Consider the following 17,064-nt stretch of genomic DNA (forward strand, 5'->3'; position numbering starts at 1 on the left):
TGTAATATACGAAACAGTAAACATGATTGTCCTAAGACATGGTATCTAATGCACAAATTTAGCATGGTTTAATGCGAATAAGCATAGCAATCTTAAAGCATGATATCTGATGCATCACACAAACCTAGAACATGATTTCTACAGCAACTCAACATAATGTAAAACCTAAAACATGGTTTCTACCCAGTTTACCCCACAGAATCATATAGCTACCCTCCATTTTTTACTAATTACCCCAATATATGTTTACAAAGGATTATTACAGACCAGAATTGAGTAAATTACATAAAGGAAATGTAAACTTATACTATAGGGAGCCTGAAGCAGGCCCAAAGTAAACCCGGGAGTACCAGGCCTTCAGTGTAGTCACAAGTGCCAAGAATATCATAGCCAATAAGTGTCCAAGTGTGTCGAGTTCCCTAAAGACCTCAAGGATCCCGCGTAGTTCTCACACAAAGATATTTCTCAAAATAGGGACTAGTTATGTGCAGTGTAGAAGGGTCAGCCCCAGTGTGCCAGAGTTCGGAGGAATCTCAGGGGATTCCTAGGCAGTACACACACTGGAGGGGCAGAACCTAATGTTCTAAGAGTAAAGTGAGAGTGCTTGACATAGTTTTGAAAGACTTAGTGAAAAACAATGTGGAGATGACTTTTTAAGGAGATGCTAAGAGTGAAAACCAGTTTTAGAAGAATACTAAGAATAGTTTTTGAAATCAGTTCTGAAGAGAGCAGATTCAGTAAACAGCCAATCAATCATAGAATACTCAGATTCACAGGCACTTAGCAAGCAAGTTTGCACACATGGTTGAAAGGGATTGGGAACATATAGGAATCATATTGAGATACATGAACAAGGTACAGGGGAACAACAAATGCATGGAACACATAGGAGCTTCATAGCCTTAACAAGTTAACCAGGATAATAGGTGATTAAGACATGGAGCAAGGATGTAGTGGACAGAATCAAACACACAAGTTGGGTCAATCACATGCATTAAGTAACCAACATGATCACATAGTTAAGGGACTAAAAAGAAATCAACAAACAGGCTGCTCAAGTATTAGATAACCAGGTCAAGTGTAGACATACTAGTTATACATTGAACAGGATAGAATTTAGACATGCTAAGCAAAGAAGTAAATAGGAAGATAGGTTGAATTCATAGTCAATGAACTAGTGCAGGAATGAACACATAGAGTTTGAGTTTCAAAATTTAACTAGAGACATACCAGTTGAAGAAAAGAGTGCAGAATATAAAGCAGGTGTAATTCGAATATCTAGCCTTGGCTTTCAGCCGGCTAGATCTAGAGTTATCAAGAGTAGCAAAGAAAGAAAAGAGAGTTTGGGTGTGAGTGTGTGTTCTTTGAACTTGTGTTCGTGTGTTAAGAAGTAAAATAGAGGAGTTTATATAGTAGTTCAAGAGTAGAGCAAATAAGGTAAAGGAATCAATAATCAACAATTAAGGGATCACAGAATCCAATCATACAAAGAGTTCAGCATAGTCTTCCCATAATTAAGGGCAATTAGCCAACGGTAATGACATGATTAATTAAGGAAAGAGGTTCAAATCAGACCAAATGAAGGAGTAAATAATCAGGGGTCTAATTAAGGAAAGAAACATGTAAAGAATTAGTAAATATTCAGCAATCAAATAAGGCAAGACGACTAATTAAGGTCGTAATCATAGAAACAGGCAAGACTTAGGAGTACAGATTCTTAACAGAGCAAATCAATCAACCGGATTAACAATAATTCTGGAAAGAATATATCGATTCCCATAAATAAAGTAGACTAAGTAAAACTTTATAAACACAGAGAAGTTAACCGGAAAATTGATTCAAAAAACCCTAATAGAGATTAGTTAGGGCAAACATCACAGAGTAATGCATTTGACAAAGGAAAATCGTGTAGGTCAAAGATACAGAGTGAATCAATACAATTGGTAACATTGGAAAACTCAGAATTGAAGCAAAAAATTAGAAAATCGGAGTTTCACATAAATCAACTAGGATTTAAGCAACTTTTGCGTAAATCAGTCAAGAACACTAAAGGATAATCGATAAACATTTAAAAATCAGAAAGACCTTGAGAAAATGACTTATAATGACCCTAGTTTAGGAAAAATCGGGAAATCAGTTGAAACCGAAAAATTTCAAGGAAATCATGTAAGAGTTGCTCGATTCGTCTCAGATCTATACAGACCTGAGAATATCAGAGATAATAAATTAGGGTTTTTTTAGAAAGCATAACAGAGAAGAGAAAATAGGCCTAGAAAACCATGGATTCGTAGCAAAATAAGAAAGGTTTCTTACTCATGGTCGAGCAAACGGCCTGAAACAGGCAAAGAAATCAAAGGTGCAAAGCAGACCGCCTAGGTCCCATGAGATCTTCTCAAGGATCTAGGAAACTGATGAACCATAGCAAGTAGGAGGACAGTATAGGCCTGACACGACAAAGAAGTATCATAGAACGGAGGGCTAAGCCGGTGACGACACCTGAGGATTAGGGTTTAGGTAGAGAGCGTTTGAGAGAGAAGAGAGGGGGTGACGGTGGGGAAAAGGGTGGAAATGAGAGGGTGTAAGGGGGGTCATTAGGGTTTAATTATGGTAGGGGAAATCTGGACCGTTGATAAAAAATGATCAACGACCAGGATTGGCCATGGTATTGGGCCGAGCAGGCTAAGTTTTGGGCATAAGGAGTTGGGCCAAATTATAAGGGGTCTTGAGCTGGTCTCTTGGGTTAAAATTGAAAACAAAAAGGGCTATTTATTAAATACCCAAGCAATTGAATAAAATTAATTTATAAAATAATTAACTAATTATTAAAAATAAATTTCATGCATAGAAATGTTTTAAAAATAATAGTACTTTGAAATATAATGGGCTAATTTCTGGTAAAAAAAATGCAAAAATTGTATGCATGGGCTATAATTGCAAAGTTATTGCAATTATAACCAAAAGGTGACAATTTGGCTATTTGTGAAATAATTTGGACTTAATAGGACCATAAATAGTAATATTAAATCAAAAAATATGTTAAAATCATTTGTGATGCAGTTTTATTATTATTTATACAAATAAAATACTAAAATAAATTAATTTAAAAATATAGATATTATGGAAAAATATTGATGCTAATGCATAGTTTTAAAGGTTTATATGCATTTCAAAATATTGGAGGAAAAAATTGGGTATTAACACATCCTCCGCCTCTGTACCACTAAAAGATGGAGACTGGAGTCTCCCAAACCTCTCCAATCTATGCTGCTCATCATCAGGCATGACAGGAACCACATAGTCCTGAGCAGCTGCAACAGGCTGGGCTGGTGGTGCCCCCGATGTCTGAAGTTCCTGCATCACCTGCTCTGGTATGCCGACGGCGGGAGTCTGAGTACCTCCCCCGGCCTGAGAAGTGGCTGCTGCGGCCGGAATAGAGACTGCCTGAGCAAGACTGAGATAAGGCCTCCTGAAGGCCTGGAATCACAATGGCCACGGGCGGTGCCTGGGCTGGCCCTACAGGCACATCCACAACTAGGACCCGCTCCTGAACTGGGGCAACTGGTGGATCTGCAGGTGCTGCCCGTTTTGCTGTGGGGGCTGCACATTTGCCCCTACCGCGGCCTCTATCGTGACCTCGGCCTCTCGCGACCCTAGCTGGTTGTACTGGTGGCTGTTCATCCTGCCCAGTAGTACATGTCCTCACTATCTATATGAGAAAATATAATAACAGAAGTTTAATTACCATAATAAACAGATTCGCACGACAAGAATTCAAGAATGTGAAGTTTCCTAAGGGTTCAACAGCCTCTCGAAGATAAGTACAGACGTCTCCGTACCGATCCGCAAGACTCTACTAAACCTTCTCATGAATCGTGAGACCTATGTAACCTAGGCTCTGATACCAACTTGTCACGACCCAAAAATCAACCTTCGTGATGGCGCCAATCATGTAACTAGGCCAGCCATAACTAAACATCTCAATACAGTAACACTATAGAAATAAAGGCGTAAGCAATCAATATTTAAGGACAACCCTTTGAAAACAGAAACAACCAAAAATACGTTACAATCTATTCCAAAATCGGGGTGTCACTGAGTACATGAACGTCTAAATCAGACTACAGTCCACTACAGTATCTAGGGATGAAAACTGAAGTACAGATAAAGATAAAGAAGGAGAGTCAAGGCCTGCGAACGCCATGAAGCTACCTCGGTAATCTTTAAAATCTTATGCCTCAATTAGCAGCCGCCGCCGTGAGCATAAGCGCCTGGATCTGCACATGAGGTACAGGGAATAACGTGAGTACATCCAACTTAGTAAGTAACAAGTCCAACCTTTGGACTGAAAGGTAGTGACGATCTCAACCAGTACAGTTAACAATAGAAAATAACAGTGCAGAAACGTAGGCATGCTTTCTAATTAAATAGATAGCTCAAAATAGTGAAAATAGATCAGATCTGAACAATGTGAAGAACATACTCTTCTATCTCTACATGCCAATGCACATGCTGTATATGATGCACCATACTGTCAGCCTCGCGTGCTCATAGTCTCAATGCTCAACCACTCGATACTGTATATGGTCCACACGGCCCAAGGAAGATCCATCCCGGAATATATACATCACTAACCATAAGTCACCCACTACCGAGGAAGGCCAATCCAGCCTTGTAGAGAAGATCCATATCCAGGTATCAAGTACTTTGGACAAGATGCATGTCTCGGGAAGATCCATCCCTCAATCATATTAACCGCGCTCACTGGGGGTGTGTACAAACTCCGGAGGGGCTCCTACAGCCAAAGCGCTATCATAACATCAGTATAACCGTTGCTGCGTGCAGCCCAGTCCCATTGCTGCTAGGCTCTCGACCTCATTCAGTCATCAATCTGTCCAGTCTCACTCACGGGCTGAAACTATCATGAAAACTAGCCCAAAACAACAATATAATGAACCAATAAATAACAACTGAGACTGCGATATGATATGAAATGCATGTATATGACTGAGTACGAAAAATTAATAAAATCAGTAAAGTGACAGATAGAAACGACCCCTATGGGTCCCAACAGTACCGTCATAAGCCTAAACATGATATCTAGCATGATAGACAACTCAATTACTTTATCATATGATGAAAACATGGATATCAATAAGATAGTATCACTATACGGTGCCATGGGACCAACCAGGTCACAATTCGCACGGTGCACACCCGCACGCCCATCAATTGGCATGTGCGTCACCTCATTACCAATCATATAACACATAATTCGGGGTTTCGAACCCTCAGAACCAAGTTTGGAAGTGTTACTTACTTCAATCCGGGCAAAACTCTACTCTGAAATTCCTTTGCCTCTCAAATCCCTCTCCAAACATCCTATATCTAGCCATAAGCAGTACAATACAATTAATATAGGCTAAAGGGGTCAATTCCACAAGAAAGCTGCCAAATTATGGCCAAAATATGAAATTGGCCTAATTCCGACCCCAAGGTCCAGATCACGAATTCCATCAAAAGTCACAAACTCGAAAGCCCATTCATTTACAAGTCTAACTCTACCAAATTTATCAAAATCCGATACCAAATGGTCATTCAAATCCCCAAAACCCATTCTCTAAATCGCTAGCCTCAAACCCCTAAATTTCACCGCAACACCATACAATCTAGGTGGGAATAACAATGGGGAAATTATATTTATGATAAAAACGACTACAAGAACCTTACTTGAGTAATCCCCTCGAAAATCCTCTTCAAAATCGCCTAAGTCCGAGTTCAAAATGTTGAAATGAGACTGAAATCGCGAACCCTTATTTTTAAACCTTCTGCCCAGGCTTTTTATACCTGCAGCCATTTATCCGCACCTGTAGAACTGCTTATGTGGAAACCACTTAACTCACTGGGCTTACACCTGCGCTCCAGGTCTCGGACCTGCGGAGGCGCTTCTGTGGCTGCGGAAACAGCCAAACCTTCAAACATCGCATCTGTGGAGCCCTTCTCACATCTGAAGGCTCGCAGATGCGCATTCTCCTTCGCACCTGCATTTGTCCCAAGCCAACTGCAGCTACGCATTTGCGCCAACCATTTCGTACCTACGACATCGCAATACGGCTAATACCCTCGCAGGTGCAATTACACCAGCAATAGACCAACTTCAGCAATTTTACCATCTCAAAACCAAGTTTGTTAACCACCTGAATTCAACCTGAGGCCCCCGGGACCTCAACCAAACATACCAACAAGTTCCAAACATCATATGAACTGAGTCGAACCCTCAAATCACCTCAAACAACATCAATTACACGAATTACACCCGGATTCAAGCCTAGTGAACTTTGAAATTTCTAAATTCTACAAACGACGTCGAAACCTATCAAATCACGTCCGATTGATTTGAAATTTTGCACACAAGTCATAAATGACTGTAACTTCCAAAAATCTGATCCGACCCCGATATCAAAAAGTCCACCCTCATCAAACTTCCCAAAATTCTAACTTTCGCTAATTCAAGCCTAATTCTAATATGGGCCTCCAAACTACAATCCGGATACGCTCCTAAGTCCAAAATTACCTTACGATGCTAACAAAACCATCAAAATTCTAATCTGTGGTTGTTTACTCATAAGTCGACATCCGGTCAACTTTTCCAACTTAAGCTTTCAACTAAGAGACTAAGTGTCTCAATTCACTCCGAAATCTCTCCGGACCCGAACCAACTAACCCGGTAAGTCATATAAAAGCTGCAGAAGAAAAGAGAAGTAGAAATTAGGGGAACGAGGCTAAAACTCTCAAAACGACCGGTGGGGTCGTTATAGGATACGGTCCCGGGGGCCTCGGGTGTGATTCGGATCGTTATCGGGTCATTTTTGGACTAAATGTTCTGTTGAAGCTGGGTTGTTCTGGTGTCATCGCACCTATGGAAGGATTGACCTCATGTACAAGCTCGCTAATGCGAGCCATTGGTCGTAGAAGCGGAATTGGCCTAGCCCAGCTGGGATCGCAGGTGCGAGGTATTGACCGCATCTGCAAGCCCACATATGCGGAAGGTAGGTAGCAGATGTGGCATTGGCCAGGATGGCCTAGGATCGCAAAGCGGACATGGTCCGCAGAAGCGCATATTGGTCCGTAGAAGCAAAAATGTCTGAATTAAGCTAGGACTACACCTGCGATGGTTTTTCCGTAGGTGCAGCATCGCAGATGCGACTGAGAGATCGCAGATGCGGATTCACTGGCAGAAAAAGAGGGATTTCGAGGGTTACTCTTCATATTTAATTTTGAGATTTTGGGAGCTCTGTTTGAGACGAAATTTCGAGTGTTGTACAAAGGAATTATTGCGGCAAGGGTTCTTGACTTGTTTTTGATTAATTCCCATGAATCTACTGATAATTACATCTTTTAATTATTTAGAGTTTAAAATTTGGGGGAAAAGTGTAGAAATTCTTTGACTAAGTTTTTGGATTTTGAAAGGTTAAATGAGTTTGGATTTGGATAATTCTTGTATGGTTGGACTCGATATTGAATGGGTGTTTGGATTTTTGTAATATTGGTCGAGTTCCGAGATGTGGACCTAGGTTAACTTTTTGGGGCAATTTTTCAATTCATTGCTAAGATCTTAATTTCATTATTTAAATTAGTTTCCTATAGTTATATTTATAGTATGAAATTATTTTGGCTAGATTCAAGACGTTCGGAGTTGGAAATCGAGGGAAAGGCCTTCTAATTGAATGATTTAGCGTGGTTTGAGGTAAGTAACTTGTCTAACCTTGTGTGGGGGAAATTTTTCTTAGGATTTGGTATTGTTGTCACAATTGTGATATGTGAAGGCCATGTATGCTAGGTGACTAGTGCGTACACGGGCTAAATGTTGAGATTCCGGTTTTAGCTACATAGTTTCTTTTTCATTCCTTAATTCAATTACTTTAGCATGTTATAGTCGCCATGTTTAGTCTAATCTCACATGTCTTGTCTTATCTCTTATTTGCAACTTGTACTACATATTTAACTGAATTACTTACTTTCTTAATTCTGTATTCATTATTTAACTGTGGGATTCTTTATTTGTAATTTGCTATACTTGAAATATCTTGATGTTGAGTTTGGTGTAGAGTTGTAAAGGCCGTGGTTTCTATTGAGGCAAAGTGTAAGTTGTGAAATATCATTGTTATTGTTGAGAGGACTATTTTATTATTTGCACGAGAATCCTGCCATGTTGTTGTTACTATTTGCACGAGGTTTCTCCGTGCTATTGCTATTGTTGATAAGTATGCGGTGGTATAAGGTCTGGGTGTTGAAACACATGCGGTGAGATAAGGTGGACTTGATGCGCGTAGCTAGGAAGGGAACTACTAGAAGCCATGTTGTGTGATAAGGTGGGCTAAAATGCGGGGTGCTATTTCGAGAAAATGATTTTTAAAACTAAATGTAAAGGCTCCCACGGTGATATAAGGAAAGACTGTGAGTTAATTTTATGATTTGGGACTACGAGGCGGTACCTCGGTAGGGCCCCCTGTTGATCTCTCTCTATTTGCTGTATTTGTTTGGTTGTTGTTTCCTCAACATGTAAACTCCTTGTATTCCTTTCGTGTTGTATTAACTGCCTTGATTCCGTGTCATTAAATTTCCGTAAATTATTTACTGTTTCACTGCCTTTGTCATTTCATTATATCATTATATTTTCTATCCACTGTGGGTCTATGTCTTCATCCCGGATTCTTCATGATAGATTCTATTTTCTACCTAAAAACAACTTGTTTTCCTGTTAGCCACCTTGCAGCTAACCATCTTCGTCTTATCTTTTCATCTTCTAAGTGTCTTATCCACGCCCCACCTTTTCATTTCTTAATTGATATCAAACAAAATGGCCGAGGGCTCTTTTTTAGTGATTTCCCCCTAGCCTCAATGAGAGAGGGGATTCGTTTCTCCTCGGGAAACTCGTCCACGTCTATAAGATACATGACGATGTCGACGAATTTTTCCAGCATGAGTTCGTCCCGCACTCATCCCTGCTCACGGGCAACTTCTCTTGCCTGCACACAGATTTCATGCAAGATCCTGTCACATTGGGCGACATTCTCTTCTGTCTCACCAGGTTTTGGGAATTGTACGTATTTGGGTTTACAGTTCTATTTATGATATTTTTGGAGTTTTGAAATTCTATGTTTTATTTAATGTTTTCGCATGTTGTTAGGCTTACCTAGTCTTAGAGACTAGGTGTCACAGCATTCTACGGAGGGAATTTAGGGTTCTGACAAGTTGGTATCTAGGTTCATAGGTGTTACGAGTCACAAGAAGGTTTAGTAGGGTATCGCGGAACGGTACGGATGTTGATACCCAATTTTTCCCTCATATATTTTAAATTTTGCATAAATACTTTCAAAATATTATACATGTATTTGCAAACATGCACAAGTATTTTTACAATTTTTCAACAATTTTCAAGGCCCTAAATCCATTTATTTCTGCATTTTTAATTACATAGACGTTTAAAATTATCCCTCATATTATTATATGATGATTTAATCATCTAAATTAGTCATTTCTTGTCATATGAGTATTCAAATATTTTAATTATATTTTTAATAATCACATTTACATTTTTGGGTTATAATTGCAATAACTTTGCAATAATAGCCCATGCATGCATCATTACGTTAATTCACCAGAAAATAGCTTTTTATATTTTTTTATAACATATAGTAAATATTTCAGATCATTTTATACATAAAAGTCATTTTTTATAGTTTGTTAATTATTTTTATAAATTATTTTACTAATTAATTGGGTATTTAACAAATAACCATTTTTAATTTCATTTTAACCCAATTATACCAGCCCAGATATCCTGAAACTTAGCCCAAATCTATCCAGGCCCAATTTTTTATCTGACCCGCCCAGCCATTGACTAATCCTGGTCGTTGATCTCAAGAGATCAACGGTCCAGGAATTAGTTTCCATTTTAATTAAGTGATCCCACCCCCCCAAAAAAACCCTACCTCACTTCTCATTATCCGCCGTCTTCGTTTCCCTAATCCCTACATTGTCTAGCCGGCTGAAAGCCAAGGCTAGATCGCCGAGTTCTGCACACTTTCACCTTCTGTTTTGCTATCTTTAACTGGTATGTTTCCATTCCTAATGCCATTCATCATGTTATGAAGCTTAAACCTATGTGTTTTCTTGTCTGTTGCTTTACTTCTGTTGAATCCATGACTTTTCTGTATTTCAATTAGCATGACTACTTATGGACCCCAACTAGTATGGCTACTTTGTGCGATTGAATCTTTGTGGTTCTTCCTGTATTCTTCAGCATGATTGCCTCTGTATCCAGACTTATGTCTCACTGTGTTTAGCCAACATGTTTATTGCAGTGCTTAAGCCTTGTGTGTTCGTAAATAGCATGCTTATCACTATGTATGATTGTAATTTAGACCTTAAATCAGTATTCCTGCCTGCCTTATTAACTAACATGACTGCCTTCACCCTTCTTCTTATGTGCTCCTATTTCAAGTGTCTTGTGTTCCCAACCCCTGTTCTCTTTTGTGTAACTATTTGTACATCTAGAACTGATTGACAAAGTGAAGTTGAAACTGGGCAATGTGATGCTTTTGTGACTATGTTGTTGTTTGCTGAACCTTCCTTTCCCTCAAAAGGTTTTCAACATGTTTTTCACTCTTAATATGTTTCTCCAAACTATTACTACTCCTAAAGTATTTTCACTCCTAAAGATTTTATCTCGATACTGTTTTCAAAAAAAAAATCAACTATGTCAAGCACTCTCACTTCCACTCTTAGATTACTTAAGTTCTGCCCCTCTTGTGTGTGTACTGCCTAGGAATTCACGAGATTCCTCCGAACTCTGGCACACTGGGGTTGGCCCTTCCACACTGCACATAACTACTCTTCTATTTAAAAGGATCTTGGTGTGAGCATTGTCCGGGGTCCCTGAGGCCCTTGGAAACTTTGACGCACCAGGATACCCTTATTAGACATCATGAGACTATGGCATCTGAGACTGTTTGAAGGCCTGGTATTTCCAGGTTCACTTTGGGTCTATTTCAGGCTCCCTATAGTATAGCTTTTACTCATTATGTAATTCATTTATTGTCTGCAATAATAATCCTGGCAAACAGATATTGGGGCAATTGGTAAAAGGGGAGGGGATTCTTATACAATTTTTGTGAGAGAAATCGGGTAGAAATCATGCTTTAGGTTTATTATGTTTACTTGCATTAGAAATCATGCCTTAGGTTTATTATGTTTACTTGCTTTAGAAACCATTCTTTAGGATTGTTTGGCATACTAGAAAATATGTTACAGGCTCATCACCTCATTTGTTACGAAATTCTGCTTCTGCATAATCATGATCACCTAGAAATTCTGTTATTAAATTACTGCTATAATCCTGCTTAACAAAAACGTCCATTCGTTATGTGCATTAGAGATCCTGCTTTAGGACTGTTATTGCATTCGCTTTGAAACCATGTCTACAACGCATAAATTAGTAACTATCCTGTTTAAAAGCAATCCCAACACCTAGATATCATGTTCTAGGATTAAATGTATGTAAACCAGCTCTGTAATGTTCAGTACCTAGACCATCATGCCTATAGGACTTAATAAGTTCAAAACTGTTTGTTTTAAATTGATCCTGATTACATTTTAGACAGCATGTTTATAGGGTATCTCCGCCTAGGCAAGCCTGTAGGTAATTAAAATCTTATAAAAACTGGAAACTATGTTATGCATATTTATGAACTGCCGAGATTCAACAGATTCTAAAATCAGTAGGCAAACTGATTAGGTCTTTAACGCTTTGCCTTTACTCAATGCTGCATATTCTCTGCTTGTCATGCTCACCTAGATATCCTGTTCTAGGACCTCTCTGAAACATCTGAAATTTGCTGTTTGAGACGTGCACTTGCTTGCTCTATTTGTGGAGGTAAAATGTGAGCCTTTTAACTGTTCTATCTTTGGTCCAGTCCTACGTATTTTGTTTGTCGCCTAGAATTTTCTCCTTTTAATTAATGTAGGAGTGTCTTGATCCACCTTAGCTAGGAGTCCTAAATACCTCCGGACTATATAAGTAAAAGGACGGGTAATGCTTGCATAGGATACTTCTTAAGGTTGCTAGAACGCTTTAGGCTATGACTAAGGGGATGGTAATTGGGTAGTAAAGGATATGATGACCTGTGCACTAATTCCACGTGTAAACCCTCTATTTGAGGAAGGCTTACCGGGTATTGTACAGATGTGATCCTATAGGCCAACAAACCTAGGACCCCCTTTACCCTGTTTAAATAAACTTTATGTGTTTATGTGCTTTGTTTCTTTAATGACTAATTCACATAATTCGAGTTCGGCCGAGACCCACCATTGTGGACCACGAGGGGTGCCTAACACCTTCCCCTCAAGGTTATTTCGAGCCCTTACCCAAGTCTCTGGTAATGCAAACCGATTTCATGAGTTACTTGCTTTAGGTACCCTAACGCGCCTTAAATCCGTTAGGTGGCATCTCTTCAAAATTCAAATACCCAATTCCCAAAAGGAAGTGAGTTGTTCCCAATGAGTGTCGAAACCCGGACTCCGCGAGGAAAAAAGGGGGCACGACAACATGGCGACTCTGCTGGGGATATTTTAGGCTCTTACCATAACGAACTTGTTTTTGTGAATTAGTCCCAAGCATGCTTTATTTTGTTGATACAACCTTTCCCTTCCCCCTTATTTGGATTTAATTACTTGTTTTCAAGCATTTATGATTTCTTTTATTTCCTGAAACTGACTTGTTTCCTTGTTTTCCTTTTGTAACTGTCTTTCAATTATTTAAATACCGCATTTATCATTTTTAACGTGCAAATACTTGACAACATGCTATTTATTGTTGCATAAATCATGCTCAACATCATATTCCATTCATGCGTAATCAATCCTATAGCAACAATTGATGAGTGTTTGCGCTCTTCCTATATATCACCCTTTTAAATTCGGAAAGGCGTATTTGCGGTAAAACTAGTCGATCAGCGGTGCGTTCGACGGTTCCGTGCCTTTCCCCCTCAAGTTGTCCGCTTGAGGGTCCTAGTTTAGACCTCTATAGTAACCTTACTCTGATCAATTGTGCATGCATCATGATCAAACCTAACCGGGTTAATATGTTGTCCGCATAATGACCCTTTAAGACAAGCCTCACCTAAAAGTCCATCGGATTTTTCATAATCCCAACAGACGTAACCAAGATTTTTTGCATTAATTTGGAGAAGTAAGTGCCAATATGCTAATCATTGTTGTATAAATAGACGAACCTGGAGGGGGAAAGGTCCTAACCATCTTTTGTTTTGCAAAAATGAGGCATGAAGTCCCCCGGTTCGGCATGGTTGGTAGCATACCTTCACTTTTGCTAGATTGGTGGAGGGATCTTCCTTGAAGTGACCAAAATCAGGTGAAACATGTCCTAGGAAATTTGCCTTCTTTGTTGGATCTTTAGCCAAACAAAATATTGATCGAGCCTGCCACCATGTTTTGGGACAAAGAAAGGGCTGTGTTCCGCTTCGGAAACATATAAATGACGCCTCTTTTGGAAGAAATAGGGGGATTTGCTGGGCTACCTTGGGATAGCCCTGTTTTGTTGGCACCAGAAAACCGCACCACTAGGGGAATTTTGAAGATAATGGGGTTAAACAAGAATGATGACCTGGAGTGCCTGAAAAACTCTTACATAGCTTTCGACGTCCTCTATGAGCGATACGGTCACAGCAGGTCTTAGCACATCTTCGATGATGAATTCTCCATCACCTCCTTGGGCTGGATTCATCGTAGGGTCTTTGTGTTCATTGTGTATTTCTTGGGCATGCTAGTGTTCCTGATCCAAGGGGATAGAATCCACACCAGGCTGGCCATGGTGGCCAAAACTATGATGGACGGGATCGAGGGGCAGACATAAACCATTGTCCCTATGATCATTGCAGATATGTACCGGGCCTTGGAACGCTGTCAAAAGGGGTTCAGATTCTTCGTGGGTTGCAATTTACTGCTGTAAGTTTGGCTGCTAGAACATCTCCAAAGGGGTCAATACTGTCAAGAGTTTCCATGAAGACCGTGAAATGATCACATAGCCTTCCACCATCCCAAGAAAATGACATATATTCCGGACATGTTTGCTCAACCAAAGGACGCTATAGGATGGGTGCAATTTTTCAGCAATCCGACTGAGGACCAGGTTCAATGGATGTTCGAATGGTTTCCTACCGACAAGTTCATCATCAGATCCAGGGATGTTCCCCACTTGGTACCGATTGGGTTAAGGGGCATATACCTTTACGCTCCCCTCAAGATTATGAGACAGGCAGGCAAGAGACAAGTCGTACCGCGAGTCGCTAAGATGAGTCACTTCATAGCCAATTTTTAGGTTGACGCCATACCATATAAGAATGAAGCACAACATATTGGGAGCTTGAAGATTATCGTGGAAAAGGATACCATCGAGCTGGACCGATATCATGCGGGTCATATATACTTTTACCCCTCATGTTGGATGATAACATAGCGGGGATCTTCGAGCCAAGGTTTGGTCCAGGAAACTGGGTTATAGACGAAGTTGCCGAAGCACATGTGAAGTACAACAAATTGCACAAGAGAATTCGTGCGTCTGAAGCTGAGCAGATAGAGCAGCATAAGGCCGACATGGAAATTATCAATGACTGGAAAGAAAGGGTTGTTAAATCCAGCGAAAGGTTGGAGTAGCTGGAGTACAGTCTAATGGAACTGGAAGGGAAAATGAGGAAGAGAGTCATCGATTCCCAAAACGCTGAGGGAAACGAAGGAGGGCATTTGGCAAGGGCATTCTTGCTGACCTGCGCGAACTGGGGGAATCGATCGACAAGAGCATCCACTCTGGAGAGGGTCCTTCTGGGACCAAATAGATTAGGTTTACTTTCTTTCTAAATGTAATAAGGCCAAGTGCCATTAGTGACATTATCTTATTTAGTATCTTTTTGGGTCGTCTATTTTCACATTAATGAGATGAGGCAATTATTGGCACTAAATTTCTCCAAATTTATTTGTCGCTATGCCTACCTCGGGCACAACGGGGCTCCCAAATTAGGACGTGAATTTATATTCCCGCAATATGTGTTTAAATACTACAAACTTTCCAGAATCATTACTAACTTGGCTACCTTTTGTTTTTCTTTCTTTCTTTTGATTATTCCCATTCCCCAAAGGTTGTTTCGGGCATATTGGCATCATCAGCGTATCACACAAGATCTAGGGGCCCTCTACCTTCTCCTCCTCCTAGTCCACCAAAAGGCAAGGGAAAAGCAAAAATAGAAGATTTGAACGGTGCCAAAAAGGCAAACAACACACAGGTTTAACATGCAAAAACATTTGATAGTCGGGGTACTCAGGCCCCAAATGAAGCAGTTTCACGGCTCGAACAGAAAATACTAGAACTCCAGGGTGAGCTTGAGCATGTCCAAAATGTGGCAAACCTGCCCTTCTAACTTAGCGTCCCAGACATCAGTCATCCAAACACTCAGAACCCCGCACCACCTCAAAACACACCCGACAAGTGCCCACAAAACCCTCCCATACCCCAACATTATACAACTCCACCACAAAATCAAAGTATCCCACCACAATACCAGCCAAACGCTTACCATACTCTACAAAATACTCCACCAGTCATTCCTGAACCCCAGAATCCCACCAATGATCACCACTATACTCAAATTCCAGGTCACCAAAATAACCCTATATATGTGGAGACCCTACCTCACTCCACTAAACCCATCTCCTATGCACCGGAATTTGTTGAGAAGGACATGCTCACTAAGAACCTGGACGAGGAGCTCAAGAAGCTGACCAGCCGAGTTCAAGGCGTAGAAGGAGGCAAGGGGATAGAAGGTCTGAACTATGAAGACATATGCATACAACTGGATGTAGAACGACCAGAGGGTTACAAACCTCCCAAGTTCGAGATGTTTGATGGTACAGGTGATCCTATAATTCATCTAAGGACCTATTGTGACAAGCTTGTCGGGGTCGGAAAAGATAAAAAGATCTGGATGAAGCTTTTTATGAGGAGTCTTATGGGAGATGCCTTGTCCTGGTACATCATCCAGGATCCTAAGAAATGGCCTAACTGGGTGAGTATGGCGTCTGATTTTGTGGACCGATTCAGGTTCAACACAGAGANAGGACCATAATAATGATAACTGACGCTTCGTAAGTAGGGAATCGTAAACAAAGCATAAAAAAGTGCTGCAAAACTGCAGAACTAATAAGAAGGTGACACTTGTAAAACGCATTAAATGGAAGTGACACTTGAAGCGTCAATTCTGTCATAGCATTAATGGTGACAAAAATTCTCGTTTGAATGAAATCCACTTCCCAAATATTCAATTGATGAATAAATGGCAAGTGGGGGGACTATCTGTATTGAAAAAATTGAGTTTACATATTAAAGAGGAATGAAGATGACGTGTCGTGACACATAGACTGGTCAAAGAATTACAACTGGCAAGGAGGCTCGGTGAAAGGATCGAAGAAGGCATCAAGAGTGGGATGGTAACGAACTTTGAGGAATTGCAGGTCACTAATAAAGCATTGCAATCAGGGGGTATATCTAAGAAGAACGACATGGGAGCAGTAATGGTCGCCCAATGGCCAAAACTCCATTCGTATACCGAACCTCCCTACTTGCATATCAAGCACCTCCACCCATAAATGAAGAACCTACACCCACATATCAACCGTCACCTCTACCTACATATCAACCCTCATCCCCCAAATATTCCCAACCAGCCACTGCCTATCACACCTATAATTCCCAACCATCTCATTTTCAGTCACCTCCAACTCGTCAAAACTACCCAAACCGCGACCCAATTTTGACCGCAGACCACCCAAACAATACACTGCCATTGCTGAACCCATCGACCAGCTATATGAAAGGTTGAAGGCTGCAGGCTACATCACTCCTATCCCTGCTGTGGCCACGGAGAACTCATCCCAATGGGTTAACCCGAATAAGACTTGTGCATACCATTCCGGTATGAAAGGGCACACCATTGATGA

The sequence above is a fragment of the Nicotiana attenuata genome, chromosome 4 (assembly GCF_001879085.1).
Source record: "Nicotiana attenuata strain UT chromosome 4, NIATTr2, whole genome shotgun sequence".
Classification (NCBI taxonomy): domain Eukaryota; kingdom Viridiplantae; phylum Streptophyta; class Magnoliopsida; order Solanales; family Solanaceae; genus Nicotiana; species Nicotiana attenuata.